Raw genomic sequence first — 15,446 nt, 5'->3', positions numbered from 1 at the left:
TTTATTTTTTATAGAAATTTATTGGGTTTTACAATAGAAATAAACATAGTAAACAATGTAACATATCTCTTAACATAATTTCACATTTTCTTTGGACTTCCTCACATCTCCCGCTCCCACTTTCATCATTATAACATTTTGTCAGCAATTTATTATCTTATTTGCATTCTTATATCCCTTCTATGTTTCATAATCTTCAAGTTCTCAAAAAGAGTTATATTTTCTCAATCTCACTTATTTTCTTAAAATCATCTAAATTAGTGGTGCTCAGTTATTTTTATCTAGTATCCTGTTTAACATTCACTCAAGTTGCAATATTTTTGTAAATAGTTCTTAAATTTCTTCCAATCCTCCTCAATCCTCTCTTCTCCCAGGTCACGAATTCTGCCTGTCATCTCAGCCAATTCCATGTAGTCTATCAGTTGCATCTGCCATTCTTCCAGTGTGGGTAGATCTTGAGCTTTCCAATGCTTTGCGAGTAGTATCCTTGCTGCTGCTGTTGCATACATAAAAAATGTCTGGTCCTTCTTTACCACCCCTTGGCCGACAATGCCCAAAAGAAAGGCCTCTGGTTTCTTAGTGAAGGTATATTTAAATACCTTTTTCAGTTCATTATAAATCATTTCCCAGAACGCCTTCACTTTAGGGCAAGTCCACCAGAGGTGGAAGAATGTTCCTTCACACTCTTTACATTTCCAACACTTATTGTCAGTCAGGTGGTAAATTTTTGCAAGTTTGACTGGGGTCATATACCATCTATATATCATTTTCATTACATTTTCTTTCAAAGCGTTACATGCAGTAAATTTCAATCCAGTACTCCACAACCTTTCCCAGTCCTCAAACATAATGTTATGCCCAATGTCCTGCGCCCACCTTATCATTGCCGATTTAACCATTTCATCTTGTGTGTTCCATTTTAACAGCAAGTTATACATCCTTGAAAGTACCTTACTCTTAGGTTCTAACAATTCTGTTAACAATCTTCTCTTTGGAGGGCAATTTTTTTTAAAGAGACACAGCATTTGGTGAGGAGCACAAGCCTGCGAGCTTCTCTACAATTTATCTTTGCAACAATTATCAAGGCTGAGTCCCAGGTGTCATAAATCCTCCCTGAACATTGCAAGAAAGAAAGTTGATCTAGAAAGAAATATGCTTATTTTTACTTTGGGACAATCATGATAAACTCCTCTCCATCACAGGCATCTGACTTCTCCAAAACAATGCAATTTATGGAAATTCACATCACAATCAATCATGAGAGCATCTGGGGCTGTGATTTACATACACTGCAGAGGGTGTTCATTCGCCCAGCAAATGTTCTGCGCTGCTGTTAAAAAAAAAAAAAGAATCATCTGCATAATGTTCTACTTAGAAGGCATTGTTGTTGACATCCAAAATGTGCTAAAGGTATCATAATCACACTAATATGCCATTATGCCATTTTTTCCCCTGCAAGGTAAAAAAAGGATTGTTAGCAGTATAGTATGTTTGCAACTAAAAAAAAAAAAAAGCTAAAAGAGTTGCATCTGTCCAAGTTGTAGTCAGAGTAGACCCATTGAAATGAATGATCTTAAGTGACTCATGATGAACTTGGGATTTGGAAGTACTAGAACATTGCACACAACAAACATGGCAAGCATTGGTTCACACATTTATTTAGTTTTACATTTTAAAGTATACATTTTAATATAAGAAAAAATCACTTAATAGTTTACATAAAAATAATATACATGCAGCAACTTTCAGCAGAATTCCGTAAAAACTGGATATGAACAAGATAAAAGCAACATAGTGCATCACAAATGAAATTCACCTTTGTACAGTAATTTCCAGAGTTGTTTAACAATCCATCCCTCCTCCTGGAGAATTGAATTTCTCCCTCATTTCCCTCTCCACTCTGAATCCTTCTATCGGGTCATGGGGCACACCTTGAGGCCTGGGGTTGAAGATCTAGGTCCCATCTTCCTTGTGGGCAATTTGGGTGCCGTCACACGCAGCACATTGCGTGTAGCAATATGGAGAGGGCAGAGCACCCAAGAATACTTAGGCCCACACTGCTTACACCTCCCTTCTTTCAGCTGTTGCACTCACCCTCCCATCCCCTGTCTTTTGACTAACGTGGTTGCTTCAGGGCCAAGTAGGAAGTTTTGGCCAGCCGGCTTTTTGGCTATTCAGGCCGGCCTTTTTGCCAACTCTTCACTGTGTAAGATAGGATGGTGGGTTTGTTGTTGTTGTTTAGTCATTTAGTCGTGTCCAACTCTTTGTGACCCCATGGACCAGAGCACGCCAGGCACTCCTATCTTCCACTGCCTCCCACAGTTTGGTCAAAGTCATGTTAGTAGCTTCAAGCACACTGTCCAACCATCTTGTACTCTGCCGTCCCCTTCTTCTTGTGCCCTCAATCTTTCCCAACATCAGGGTCTTTTCCAGGGAGTCTTCTCATGAGGTGGCCAAAGTATTGGAGCCTCAGCTTCAGGATCTGTCCTTACAGTGAGCACTCGGGGCTGATTTCCTTCAGAATGGATAGGTTTGATCTTCTTGCAGTCCATGGGACTCTCAAGAGTCTCCTCCAACACTGTAATTCAAAAGCATCAATTCTTCGACGATCAGCCTTCTTTATGGTCCAGCTCTCACTTCCACACATCACTACTGGGGAAACCATAGCTTTAACTATAGGCACCTTTGTCAGCAAGGTGATTTCTCTGCTTTTTAAGATGCTGTCTAGGTTTGTCATTGCTTTTCTTCCAAGAAGCAGGTGTCTTTTAATTCCGTGACTGCTGTTAGCATCTGCAGTGATCATGGAGCCCAAGAAAGTAAAATCTTTCACTGCCTCCATTTCTTCCCCTTCTATTTGCGAGGAGGTGATGGGACCAGTGGCCATGATCTTAGTTTTTTTGATGTTGAGACCATATTTTGCGCTCTCCTCTTTCACCCTCATTAAGAGGTTCTTTAATTCCTCCTCACTTTCTGCCATGGGTGGGTGTGGCGTTTGGCCTCCTAGGTGGGTGATAGGGAAAGGGTTAAATGAGTGAGAAGTGATTAGCCAGTGGGAACCCAAGGGAAGGAGTTAGAGTTACAGTTGGAGTTGTTGGGAAGTCAGTTGGGAGTTGGAGAAGGAAGAGGGAGGATAAGTCTGTGGGTTGGTCTAGTTTTGATGTGAGAGAGTGAGAGAAACTGTTGGATGGCGTCAGAAAGACAGTTGGGATAATCAGTTAGAAGTTATTAGGATGGTATAGGCTGGTAAGAAACTAAGATTAAGAAACTGACATGAAAAATTATTTGAAACCATAAACTTGTTAATGCTTATAAAATAAACTTGCTCATTTGATTTAATGTTAACAACTGTCTGGACTCTGTGTGTACCCAAGAGAAACGGGCTGGTGGCAGCAGAGAAGCAATCACAGTGGTGGCACAGGAATCAATAGACGGTCAAACGTCTGGGGACCCTGTGTGATCGCCACAGTGGGTTTGTTAGATGAGCTAATAATCGGTCACTGTGGCATGGAGGTACAGGAAGGGGAACAGATTAGGTCAGCTTGGTGACCTCTTTAGGCACCTTTTAGGGTGATAGGTGGCTCCCAAGTCCTGGAGCTCAGGGTTTTATGGATATGGGCCACCTCTGGGTACATCTTTCCTCATCTGCTCAGAGTTTTGCGGATCCAGAGAGTGGTGATGCCTCCATACTCAGGATATGCCTCATTTTTTGTTGGTTCTCACACCAGTGGTTTCCCTCTGCAAGTCTGCTTATGTTTGAGTTTAATTAAGCCCAGCTACTGGTACCATTGCCTTTTATTTCAGCCCTCAGCCTCAAGCCTATTTGAGAGGAATCTCCCTCTTATTCTCTTCTAAACTGACAGATGCCAGTTCACCATGCACACTGAATAAGAAGAAACCCTCTGAGGAAACTTCATTGATTCATTGCTATTCAGAAAGCCTGCATAGTGGGAGGCTTCATCTTTCCACTGGTGGGAATGAGTGTGTTTTGTCTGACATCCTCACTTTGGAAGCATACAGGGGTCTCTCCATCTCGAGGGTAGCTACGTTTACAAATACTTTTAATTTTGCTTTATTTACTTATTGTCATTTAGGCAGTGATAATACATTTCTCAACATGATAACTTGCTTTCCCATCCTATGGGGGACCTTTTAATTATTACCATACAAATGCTATTAGCACTGTTGATTCTTGATGATTAGATATAGTGGGATTTGTCGCTTCTTCCCCCATGACTTAAGTGTCAGGAAGAGTGAGAAGCAATTATTAGCTGTTTTAATAATCTTTTCATCTGTGCAGCCAGCTTCTTTTCACGTTGTTGTTTCATTTGAAAGTATCAGAATCTCCTCAGCCTCCTCCCATCTTCACCAACCGAAATCCCAAAATGACTTGGATGCATCGTGCTGGAGAAAATCACTTCCTCACTTGTATATCCTTTTTCCTTGTCTTCTTCTTCTTCTTCTTCTTCTTTTACTTCTTCTGCTCAAGGCAGCTAACATCAATATTATAAGTACAATAAAATATAAGAAAATACAATAAAACAGCAGTGTAATACGAAGTAAAAAAACAACAAGCCTGTAAACATTGGTGAAGTATCCATAAAGCAGCCAAGTAGTTGTTGTTTTAAACATCACCAAGAGCCTACCTAAATAAAAGGTCAGCAGAGATATGAGGATCTGGGCCTTTCTTGGTGAGGAGTTTAAGAGCCTGGGAACATTCCCCAAGAAGGCTGGTTTCATAGGAGGGTTCAGATACAGTTCATGCTCCCTCAGATCTATGGAGGAAGACCATGTTTTCCCTCAAGACAACTCACTTTCTATGTAGCTCTACACATGCATGTGTCAGTCATGTGTTTAGCGCTTCATTATACCTTGGCTCATGCAAGAACATGAGAAGAGCCCTGCTGGATCAGACCAAAGGTGTATCTATGCTGTATTGTTTTTAACACTTGATTGGAAGCTGCCCAGAGTGGCTGGGGAAACTCAGCCAGATGGAAGGGGGAATGAATTTATTATTATTATTATTATTATTATTATTATTATTATCATCATCATCATCATCATCATCATCATTATCATCATCTAGGCTATCCTTCTGTCCTACACTGAACAAACAGCTGCCCATGAGAGCAACTGCTGTCTTGTGATCCCTAACAACTATGGCCTTTGACTTGGAGGTAGTGCCTAGCCACCATGACTGGCAACCATTCAAGGTCCTATCCTCCAAAGATTTGTCTCATCCTCTTTTAAAACCAAGCAAGTTGGTGGCCATTGCTACATCTTGTGGTAGTAAATTACAGAGTTAACCTATGCATCCCCTCCATTTTTCCTGTCCTGATTCTTCCATCATTCAGATTCATCGGGTAATCTCAGGTTCTAGTATTATGTGAGATAGAGGAAAAACTTCACTGTATCCATTTTCTCCATATCTTGTAATTTTCTACACTTGTACCATGTCAGACCAATGGCCCATCAAACTCAGTACTGTCTCTGCTAATGAGCAGCAGCTCTCCAGTGTTTCAGACACTGGATATTTTCCAGCTCTATCTATAATAATTTTCAATCATCATCATCATTGTAATACTTTTATTATTTATACCCCACCCATCTAGCTGGTTTTCCTCAGCCACTCTGGGCAGCTCCCAACAGAATTAAAAGCACAATAAAACATCAGACATTAAAAACTTCCCCAAAGGGGGCTGCAGGGACGCGGGTGGCGCTGTGGGTTAAACCACAGAGCCTAGGACTTGCCGATCAGAAGGTTGGTGGTTCGAATCCCACAACGGGGTGAGCTCCTGTTGCTCGGTCCCTGCTCCTGCCAACCTAGCAGTTTGAAAGCACGTCAAAGGGCAAGTAGATAAATAGGTACCGCTCCGGCGGGAAGGTAAACGGCATTTCCGTGCGCTGCTCTGGTTTGCCAGAAGTGGCTTAGTCATGCTGGCCACATGACCTGGAAGCTGTACGCCGGCTCCCTTGGCCAATAAAGTGAGATGAGTGCCACAACCCCAGAGTCGGTCATGACTGGACCTAACGGTCAGATGTCTTCTAAAAGTCAGTTTATTTCCTTGAAATCTGATGGGAGGGCGTTCCACAGGGCGGGTGCCACTGCTGAGAAGGCCCTTCGCCTGGTTCCCTGTAACCTCGCTTCTTGCAGTGAGGGAACCACCAGAAGGCCCTCAGAGCTGGACCTCAGTGTCCGGGCTGAATGATGGGGGCAGAGATGCTAGTGATTGAATCTCGGACCTGGAGCATGCAAAGTAAATGCTCTATCACTGAGCTTCGGCCCTTTCCTATTTCTATTTCCCTTACCTGCCTTTTCTCTAAACTAAAGGCACCAAATGTTGTTACCTCTCCGCATAGGGGAGTTGTTCCAGCCCCATAACCATTTTGCTTGCTCCTTTCTGCAGTGTCTCCAGCTCTACAATGTCCTTTTTAAGGTGTGACCAGATGTTGCGTGGCAAGTTCCCGCCTCCCCCCATAGAAATAAAGACATAGGACACAATAATTCAAGTTAATGGGTCAAATTAGGCCACAACTTTATTGATTACAGGAATTGAGCGGTATTGGCTTAGACATTGGTCCTAACAACTAACCAGCTTCAGCCAGTATGCTTGAAGGCCGGTGAGGGTTAACCACCAGTGGGAGGAGTCCTGCTGAGGCACGTCAACTAGGACCTCCCCCCGGGGTCACCGCGTGGGGGCGTGCCATGGGCCCACACCTCCATAGGCTTAGGACAAGGCCACGCCCCCCGGAATCCTTTACTGGACTACCCTTTTGTTTGGGGGAAGGTGATGGCGCTCCTTCCCCCTTCATCTGCATAACAATAGAACAGTACCCCCACCAATGCCTAACCGCCAATACCATGGAGTTGTGACGGTTTGCTACGAGGTAGGCGAAAACCAAGTGGCTGGTGCCAATCTGCCAGTTGGAAAAATTCCTACCAGGCCCCTTGACGGCAACCGACCATCAGGTGTCAGGCAGCAACATCAGAGAGCCTAGCCTAAAGGGTGGGAGGGGAGGGAAAACCAGGTCAGCTGTGGCGCAGGAAAGAGGAAGAGCCTCGGCCGCGCCAGACCTAAGTAGGTGAGGCCACGCCCCCCGAGCCAGCCGATTGGCTGCCTCGGGGTATGACGCGTCCGAGGATTCCCCGCTATCGCGTGGGCTGGAGCCAGCCCCCGCAAGTGTGGGAAGGGGTGTGAAACCTGCAACCCCACCTCCTCCCTAGCTCGGAAGTGGCTTTGTCCAGTAGCCATGGATGAAAGCCCACCCGGGAAATAATAAATGCCCTGTGTTTGCTTCTTGTCTAGAACTGCCTCTTAAGGTGAGAGAGACTGGGTAGTCTGTTGTATCTGTCCCAATGGAGCAGACCAGACGTTGCCTTTGCTACCAATCTGCTAAGTAGGGAAGCGTCAAAGCCCAGTGTGAGTGCTTGACACGGTATCAAGCGGGTACTGCGCTACCTGCAGCATACCAAACTGCCTGCATCCCAAAGGCAGCATCAAGCAGGTGTCAGGCAACAATGCAGGGCTGCTGGAGTCGCTTGGGCTTCGTGAGCCACAATTGCCCCAAGCTTAGACTTTTCTTCAACCTTGCATTTACGATTGTTGTATTGCAACTCCCATTATCCCTAAGCATTGGCTAAACTGACTGGGAATGATGGGACTTGTAGTCCAACAATATCTGGGGACTCAAGGTTGAAGAACGCTCACTTACATCATCTTGTGAGTGCCTGCTGCTGATCTCCTCCTCATCTGAAATATGGTGATTGATGATATTACACTTTATCTTTCTTCAGTGATGAAAAGTTAGGCATCTAGAATAGCAAAGATGGGTGTTTCAAGGCCGAAGGCAATGCAAGAGTGTCTGTTTTCAACAAAGCAGTAATCTGCTTTTTCTGCTTCCAGAAGTGACAGCCCAATTAAAGCTTGACTTTTAGAAGGCTGATTGCACTAACAATTCTGCTGAAAATGAGGGGTGTTCTATGGTAATTACCTCAGCCCTTTTAATATAGCAAACATATTACATCTTTTTTGGATAAGCTTTTTGGAAGGCCCTAGAATTTAGCAGAAGACATGGATTACTCTCATCCGATCCTATAGATGAGTATAGGCATTTTATTGAAAGGTTATTCTCCATTTAATGCCTCAACACTTTTTTTCTGAAGGGTACATTTGTTCCTTTCTAATGTCATGTGGTAATGGCATTTCTTATAAACTTTCCAGTAATTAAATAATGGAGGGGTATGGTGGAAATGTGACATTTCCCTTAATTATAACAAAATGCAAGGAGGAAAGCAAGATCTAAGAATTGTTCTCCAATGTCTACAAATAGTTCTGGTCTCTTGGATGCTTTGAAGGGGCATTTTGCTACCATTTAGCTTGGGTCTTCCAGTGGTCAGCTCCAGCAACTAGGAAACAAAACGGAAATCCTGAAAGGTAATTTGGAAATAGTGTCTTTCTACATAGGGTTCAAGAAATATAACAAAGTTGGAAAAGAACATGGGATGGGGGGAAATATGCATACAGTGGGGCAACCTGAAAACTGCACTGGCTTCCAGTCAGCTACTGGGCCAAATACGAAATGATAATACTAGCAGACAGAGCCCTAGATGACTTGGGAGCCAAGTACCAAAAACAGCATCTCTCCCAATATCAATCATCTTGGGTTCTATGATTGGCAGCAGAGGTTCTGACTGGTTGGCAGCAGAGCCTCCTTAGTGGTGGTTCCCTGTTTGTGGCGTACCCTTCATGATGAAGTGCATCTGGCTCCCTCATTATTAATGTTATGTACTGAAGTTCTCACCCTGGGCCAGCAGGGGGATACTGTAGATAGTTTTCACTCAGGTCCACGTATGCAAATAAGGAATTGAAAGTGACGTTCAGTGATTGGATAGTTACAGAAAGTTGTTACTGTTGCGTTGTAGTGGAGCTCTATATAAGCAGGCTGGCTGAACCCTTCAGTTCAGTTCTGTTCTGGCCTGTGAATAAATAAGAGCTGTCTGAAGAATCGCTGTGTCGTCTGATATGTTCACCCACAACTTAACAATTAACATTCTGGAGGTTTTGAAAAACATTCCTGTTCTCCCCGGAACATAAAAATTAGCTGTGAGGGATTGTGGCTAATTTTAAACATTTTGAGATTTTCTTACCAGTTTTAAATATGTGTAGATTATATTTTAATTGTATTGTTTTACTACTTTGCCATTCACCATTCTGTGCCCTTTGTGAGGAAAAGCGGGGTACTTATAAGGCATATTGGTCAAGCTGCTCATGGATAAGAATCTTTTAGGCAGAAATTAGCCACACTATAAGAAGTCATCAACCGCTAGATTTCACAGAAATGCTACAATTAGGCAATATTCAAGGACTGGTTACAAAGAATGATCAGGTATTCAATACCTCACAGCGGCAGTAAAAAATATGTAGAGCCAGACTTTGGAATGAATCAAGGGTCCTAAGTGTTAATAGCTGGCTGAAACAAGTCTAGAATATTTTGGTTAGTAGAAAAGGAACGTGTTTTGTTAGGTTAACAGAAGCCAGAATTAATAACTGAAACTTTTGGAGGGAAAAGGTGTGCTTTTAATTTGGAAAGTGCTTGGACAAGAATACTGATTTCAAAACTATGGATGCCAAAAAGAAAAAGAAAATGGTACTTTTGATGGAGATCATCGTGTTTTAGAAATATAACTTTGTTTTTAACTGTACCTCCTTTTTAATATTGAAAGGTAAAACATTTCCACGGGAGGAATCCCACATAGTGCTAAAGAGATCATTCTGTCAGAGCAAGTATTTCTGCTTGCCTGCTAGATTGCTCCATTCTCCCCTTGTGCTATGTGCTGTTCTCCAGATTGTGAATGTATAAAGGGTCTATGAATGCAGAGAAAAAGGACAAGAAAGGGTTAAGTTAGGTGTGCTGGTTAATTTGGGTGCATTTGTCCTGCACCTATAACTAGTTAAGCATGTGAGAGTGAGTCAGCAAGCATGTGAGAGTGACTCAGCACAATCTAAAGTATAAATACACTCGAGCAAATTTGCTTTTGGTCCCTGCCCATGCCCCTAGCCAGGACCTAGTCTGTGTTTGGACACTGCAAGAAGACTGTATGCTGCTGGAAAGACATACAACCGCACTGGAACTACATTCCACTGTCAGTAAAGGAACTGACCCTACCTAGAACTGTCTGGTGTTTTTCTGTTCCATTGGCACACCCTTCAGGCATGTTGAATGGCCACTCTGCACATGCCCCAATACTGATTTCCCTGAGCCTATCTGTGTGGAGGGAGGAGAGGGAGAAAAGCTCCATTGTGTTTGTCAAAGTCCTTGCCTAGGCTTCCACTAGTGGGACTGGTTGGTTGAATCACGCCAAAGGAATGTTACGTTCTGACTGAAAATGTGTTTAATACAGGGGTCGGTGAGGTTTACCTCACCTGGGCCGGTTCACTCCAGCAGAGATCACTCCGTGGGCCAGACTGGCGTCTGCATCTGTGCAGACGCAGTTTTCAGCGCCGCAGAAGTGAGTCCCTGCGCCGCGCTGCACCAGTTTAGCGCAGCACACAGGGACCCACCGAGTGGGCGGCTCGGTTCAGGACGGCTCATGGTCTGTTTAAACGACCCCCATGGGCCTGAGGTTGCCAACCCCTGGTTAATATCTTGCTTCTCTGTCAGTGATGGAGGTAGTGGTGGGGTTCCACCTTGTGGACTTCTGCCGCTGGAGGCAACTTCCTCGGTTTACCTCATGGGTGAACCAGCCCTGATGAGGGCTTTAACACAGTCAGTACTTTCTGGGCGAGATCACTAGAGTGCATGGAATTTATTGACATGAGCATCATCAATAAAAAGCAATGATAGCTGTGCTAAATACTGAAACATCCAGATTAGAACAATACCTTCGTTAGGTATCAGCTCCCCTCATCACCTCCCATATTATCTTCAAACCCTTCTAAGCAACTTCTCAGGGTGGAAAAGAGGCAAAGTAGAGGGAGAGGGGAATCAGAGAAAACCACTACTTTGCTTTCAGTGAGATGATCTCATGAAGGAAGGGCTGTAGCTCAGTGATGGAGCGTTTATTAGCATATTTGAATGCCTCAGGTACAATTCCCAGACAGGACTGGGAATGTGCCCAATCTAAAACTCTGGAGACCTGTTGCCAGTCAATGTAGGTAACACTTGAGCCAGCTGAACTGATAGTTTGACTTGGTATAAGTTTGTTTTGTATGCTCCTAGGCATACAAACCTAAACCTACAAACCTAAACCTAAGCCTGGGACTTGCCGATCAGAAGGTTGGTGGTTCGAATCCCCGTGATGGGGTGAGCTCCCGTTGCTCGGTCCCTGCTCCTGCCAACCTAGAAGTTCGAAAGCACGTCATGTGCAAGTAGATAAATAGGGACCGCTCCGGTGGGAAGGTAAACGGCATTTCCATGTGCTGCTCTGGTTCACCAGAAATGGCTTAGTCATGCTGGCCACATGTCTGCAGACAAACACCGGCTCCCTCAGCCTATAGAGCAAGATGAGCGCCCAATCCCAGAGTCGGTCACGACTGGGCCTAATGGTCAGGGTTCCCTTTACCTTTACCTTATATTATATGTTGCCCTATAGTGATACCTCGGGTTAAGAACTTAATTCATTCTGGAGGTCCGTTCTTAACCTTAAACTGTTCTTAACCTGAGGTACCACTTTAGCTAATAGGGCCTCCCGCTGCCACCGCACCGCCACCACATGATTTCTGTTCTCATCCTGAAGCAAAGTTCTTAACCCAAGGTACTATTTCTGGGTTAGTGGAGTCTGTAACCTGAAGCGTCTGTAACTTGAGGTACCACTGTATTCACACAAATTCTGGGTTCAACCCTCAGGACAGAATCAAATGTTGTCCAAAAATCATGCAGCGGAGGGGAGGGGAAGGAGAAGAAGTCCGCTTGTATTAATGGAAGTGTATTCTGTTCATGCACTGACATCATGGGGTGCAATTTTCAATGTTTCACAATTTGTAAGTGAGAAGCCATGCGGGGGATGACTTTGGGAAGTAATGCTGAAATATTGTTAATAACATAAAAGAACATTTTTGTTTGAGAGACAAACCGTATTACCATATAGCCCAAGAACCTGGGGATTCTTTTCATTCATAACGTTTATTCTTTCTGTGCTAGCACAATCTCTAGTCTCAATCAGTACGATCACAGGTACTTCTGTGCTTGAAGGACACCTGCGTGATTTATAGCCTGCTGCATTTGCTAAAAATGAATACAGAGATAAGTTAGGTTGCCCAAGTCATCTATATTGTCTAAAGGCCGCATTTATCCTCATCCAAGGTCAAGTTAGGTTGTTATGCAAAAAAGGACAATGATAAACAAAGGCAATTATGGCCTGTATAATAAAAAAAGGTGAACTGTTACAGAACAAGCCAAGGATCCCATCAGCTATTCATTTTTCTTCTTGGGGCTGTTGGTAGGGAGGAAAAAAGGTAGCTTGGTGAGTGAAATTCATCCCCGATATAAACCCACACAGATGTCATTGAGGCAAATACCATTTGTCCCAAATTATCCCTGATTTCAGTTAGGGCCACTGTTATGGGATGAAAAATGATCAAACCTCTTTGGCCAAGCCTCCTCCTACAAAGAAATGGAAATCTGAACTGCCACCTATTCTGAATTCACTTATAATAGCTAGGTGGGCCTGTTAGACCTAGACTTGACCAAGCATTTTGTTTCTGACTGCAGATTCATCTGCCACCTTTATAGCTGTGTTAGTTCTGTACAAAATGAGCCTTGCATTGTTGTTATTCAAATAAGTTGTAGAAAGAATAATAACGCAGTGGTGTTAATATTCTCCCCTCAGCTATTTATCATTTTAATTCACTGGCTGCTTCCTTATGTAGAATTGAAAAGCAAGAAATTTGAAAGGAAGAAATTTGATATTCTTCGACTTGCGCTATCAGGGGCATCCCTTAGGGAGAGCAAGAAGATCAATCCCTTTTGTCCTTCATCCATCTTCTGGACCATATGCAATTACTGTGGCACTCCACACAACCGAGGCTGCCAGTGCTTTTACTGACAGTAATGGATCCAGGAGAACTCTCCAAGTTATGGATCTGCCTGACCAGGTTCCCATCTAGAACAGGTTGAGCGCTACTCATCCAGTCAGAGGAACTGCTCACAAACAGCATCTCGGTCTTGTCTGTACTGAGTTTCAGTTTCTCGGTCCTTATTTAATCTATCAGCACATCCACTACCTCACCAGTTGGTGAGAAGGAGAGTTGGGTGTCACCAGCATAGTGATGACAATGTTCTTCAAAACTCTGAATGAGCCCACTCAACAGTTTACTCTGCCCTCTCTGGATACAAGCGGTAAACTCTAATGAGTGATGCCACCTCAAGTAACAGCAGCATGAAGCAAAATGCCCCAAACATCTGGCTAAAAATGCTCTCCATCCACAGAACTCTGAGAGAATATGTCGGTATTGCAATAGTCATATACTGGCCTCATGCAACTGATGAAACCTGCAGAGAATCTGACAGCAATTTAAACCTGGCTTTGCACTCAAGACAATTTAGCCTTGGAGGTCATGCAGTTTTACTTCTGAAACTGTTCTCCCGGGGAATCAAGGCCTGGCCAACATAATCAATTCTTCCTTCCTGTTAAATTGAGTTGCTACTGGTAAGACAACTCCAAGTGGTTGGAAAGAAAAGAAAGGAAGTCCAAGGCAGTAAAGAAGTCTTTTTGAAAAAAGTGTTGTTTTTAAAATATATATTTTCTTAACAAATTGAAGGAAATGGAGAGGCTTCTTTGCTACTGTGGAATATTAAGAACAGAACAGAGGTATTACCTTTCACGACTGTGCACCAGAACTGGCCGAGTTGAGCTGAGGAATCTTGAGTTCACTCTGTGTCAGATCAGCTCAAACCAGAATGATCCATGGCTGTCAAAAGGGTGGAAAGAGCAGTCTGGCAGCAAGGAGAGTGGAGACAGGAACAAAAGTCAGTCTGTGTGCTTGGCCTTCTTCCCTGTCCCAGCCACATATTTTATTAGGGTTTTAAACACATCTCCTGTGTTTCTCCTTCTCCTTGCCTCCTGACCACATGTTTACTCTCAGGTATACATGGTTAGGATCGCAGCCTTAATAAATAAAGATTTATTTATTTTAATGTGGCTTTATTTGCCTCCCCCTTAATTGTGTAGTGATATGTTCAGCCATCTGTATGTGATGGCTAGGAAAGTGGTCCTTGAGGACATCCTTCAAGGACTCCAAGACTCATAGTCTGCCAGTCATTCACAAAATCTTTCATGATGTGAAGATAAATATAGAGAAGACCTTGAGCTGATAGTGGTTGATGAGCTGAAGATGCCCAAAGAGAGGCTAGTGGTAAGTTCATTCAGTAATATTGTTCTATGAGTCATTCATTCTTTTTAGGCGTATGGATTTGGGATTTCATTTCATAAGCTAATTTGGATAGTGAATTGTTTCCCTTCTCTGTAGAGAAGGGTTTTTTAAGGCTGGCAAGGGCTGGTGCTGTTGGAGACTGTAATGGCCAACAGCCCAGCAGGATTCGGCTGGTGCTGTGGTCTAAACCACTGAGCTTCTTGGGGCTTGCCGATCAGAAGGTCAGCGGTTCAAATCCGTGTGATGAGGTGAGCTCCCGTTGCTTTATCCCAACCTAGCAGTTTGAAAGCATACCAGTGCAAGTAGATAAATAGGTACCACTGTGGCGGGAAGGTAAACAGCAATTCTGTGCACTCTGGCTTCCATCATGGTGTTCAGTTGCGCCAGAAGCGGTTTAGTCATGCTGGCCACATGACCCGGAAAGCTGAACATCAAGAAATATAGTTAAAAACATGAATTATATATATAAAATATGTATAAATATATATATATAAACATGAAGTAATTTATTCAGCCAAAGCAGGATCCGATCATATGGGTCAGGGAAAGCCTTTGCGAAAAGATGACTTTTCAATATTTCTGAAGCAGCTGATGGTTCCTGCTTCGTGTCTGGCAGAGGGAAGGGTATTCAATAGCAAAGGAGCAATCACAGAAAATGCCCTATGACACTCTGCAGAGTGGTACCATAGATAGAATTTCCCCAGGTGATCAAAGTGATCTTGCAAACCTATACAATGCTAACCTAGTCCTGAGTTGTTCAGGGCTCTTTATATGTTAGCAACAAATCATTGGATATTCAGCTTCATTGGAAATCCCTGAGTTGTAGGATTATGCACGGGGTACGTGAATTTGACTTGTGCTTGAAAGGTGAATGGTTTCACTCTCTGTAGAAAAGCGTTTTTATAGGCGAGTCAGAGCTGGCATTGTTGGGCACTTGCCAAGACTTACATCCCAGCTGAGGCCCACTGGATCCCATACCTCGAGTCTCCTGGGCAGGTTTTTGTCCTTCCTTGGTGTCACTGCCTGCTCACCTGTCCTCTCTAACCAAGTGAGCAATGGAAGGAGAAGCAGCCTGCT

Source organism: Podarcis pityusensis, assembly GCF_964106645.2.
Source record: "Podarcis pityusensis genome assembly, chromosome: 5".
NCBI classification, from domain to species: Eukaryota; Metazoa; Chordata; class Lepidosauria; order Squamata; family Lacertidae; genus Podarcis; species Podarcis pityusensis.
Note: the sequence above shows the minus strand (reverse complement) of the source record.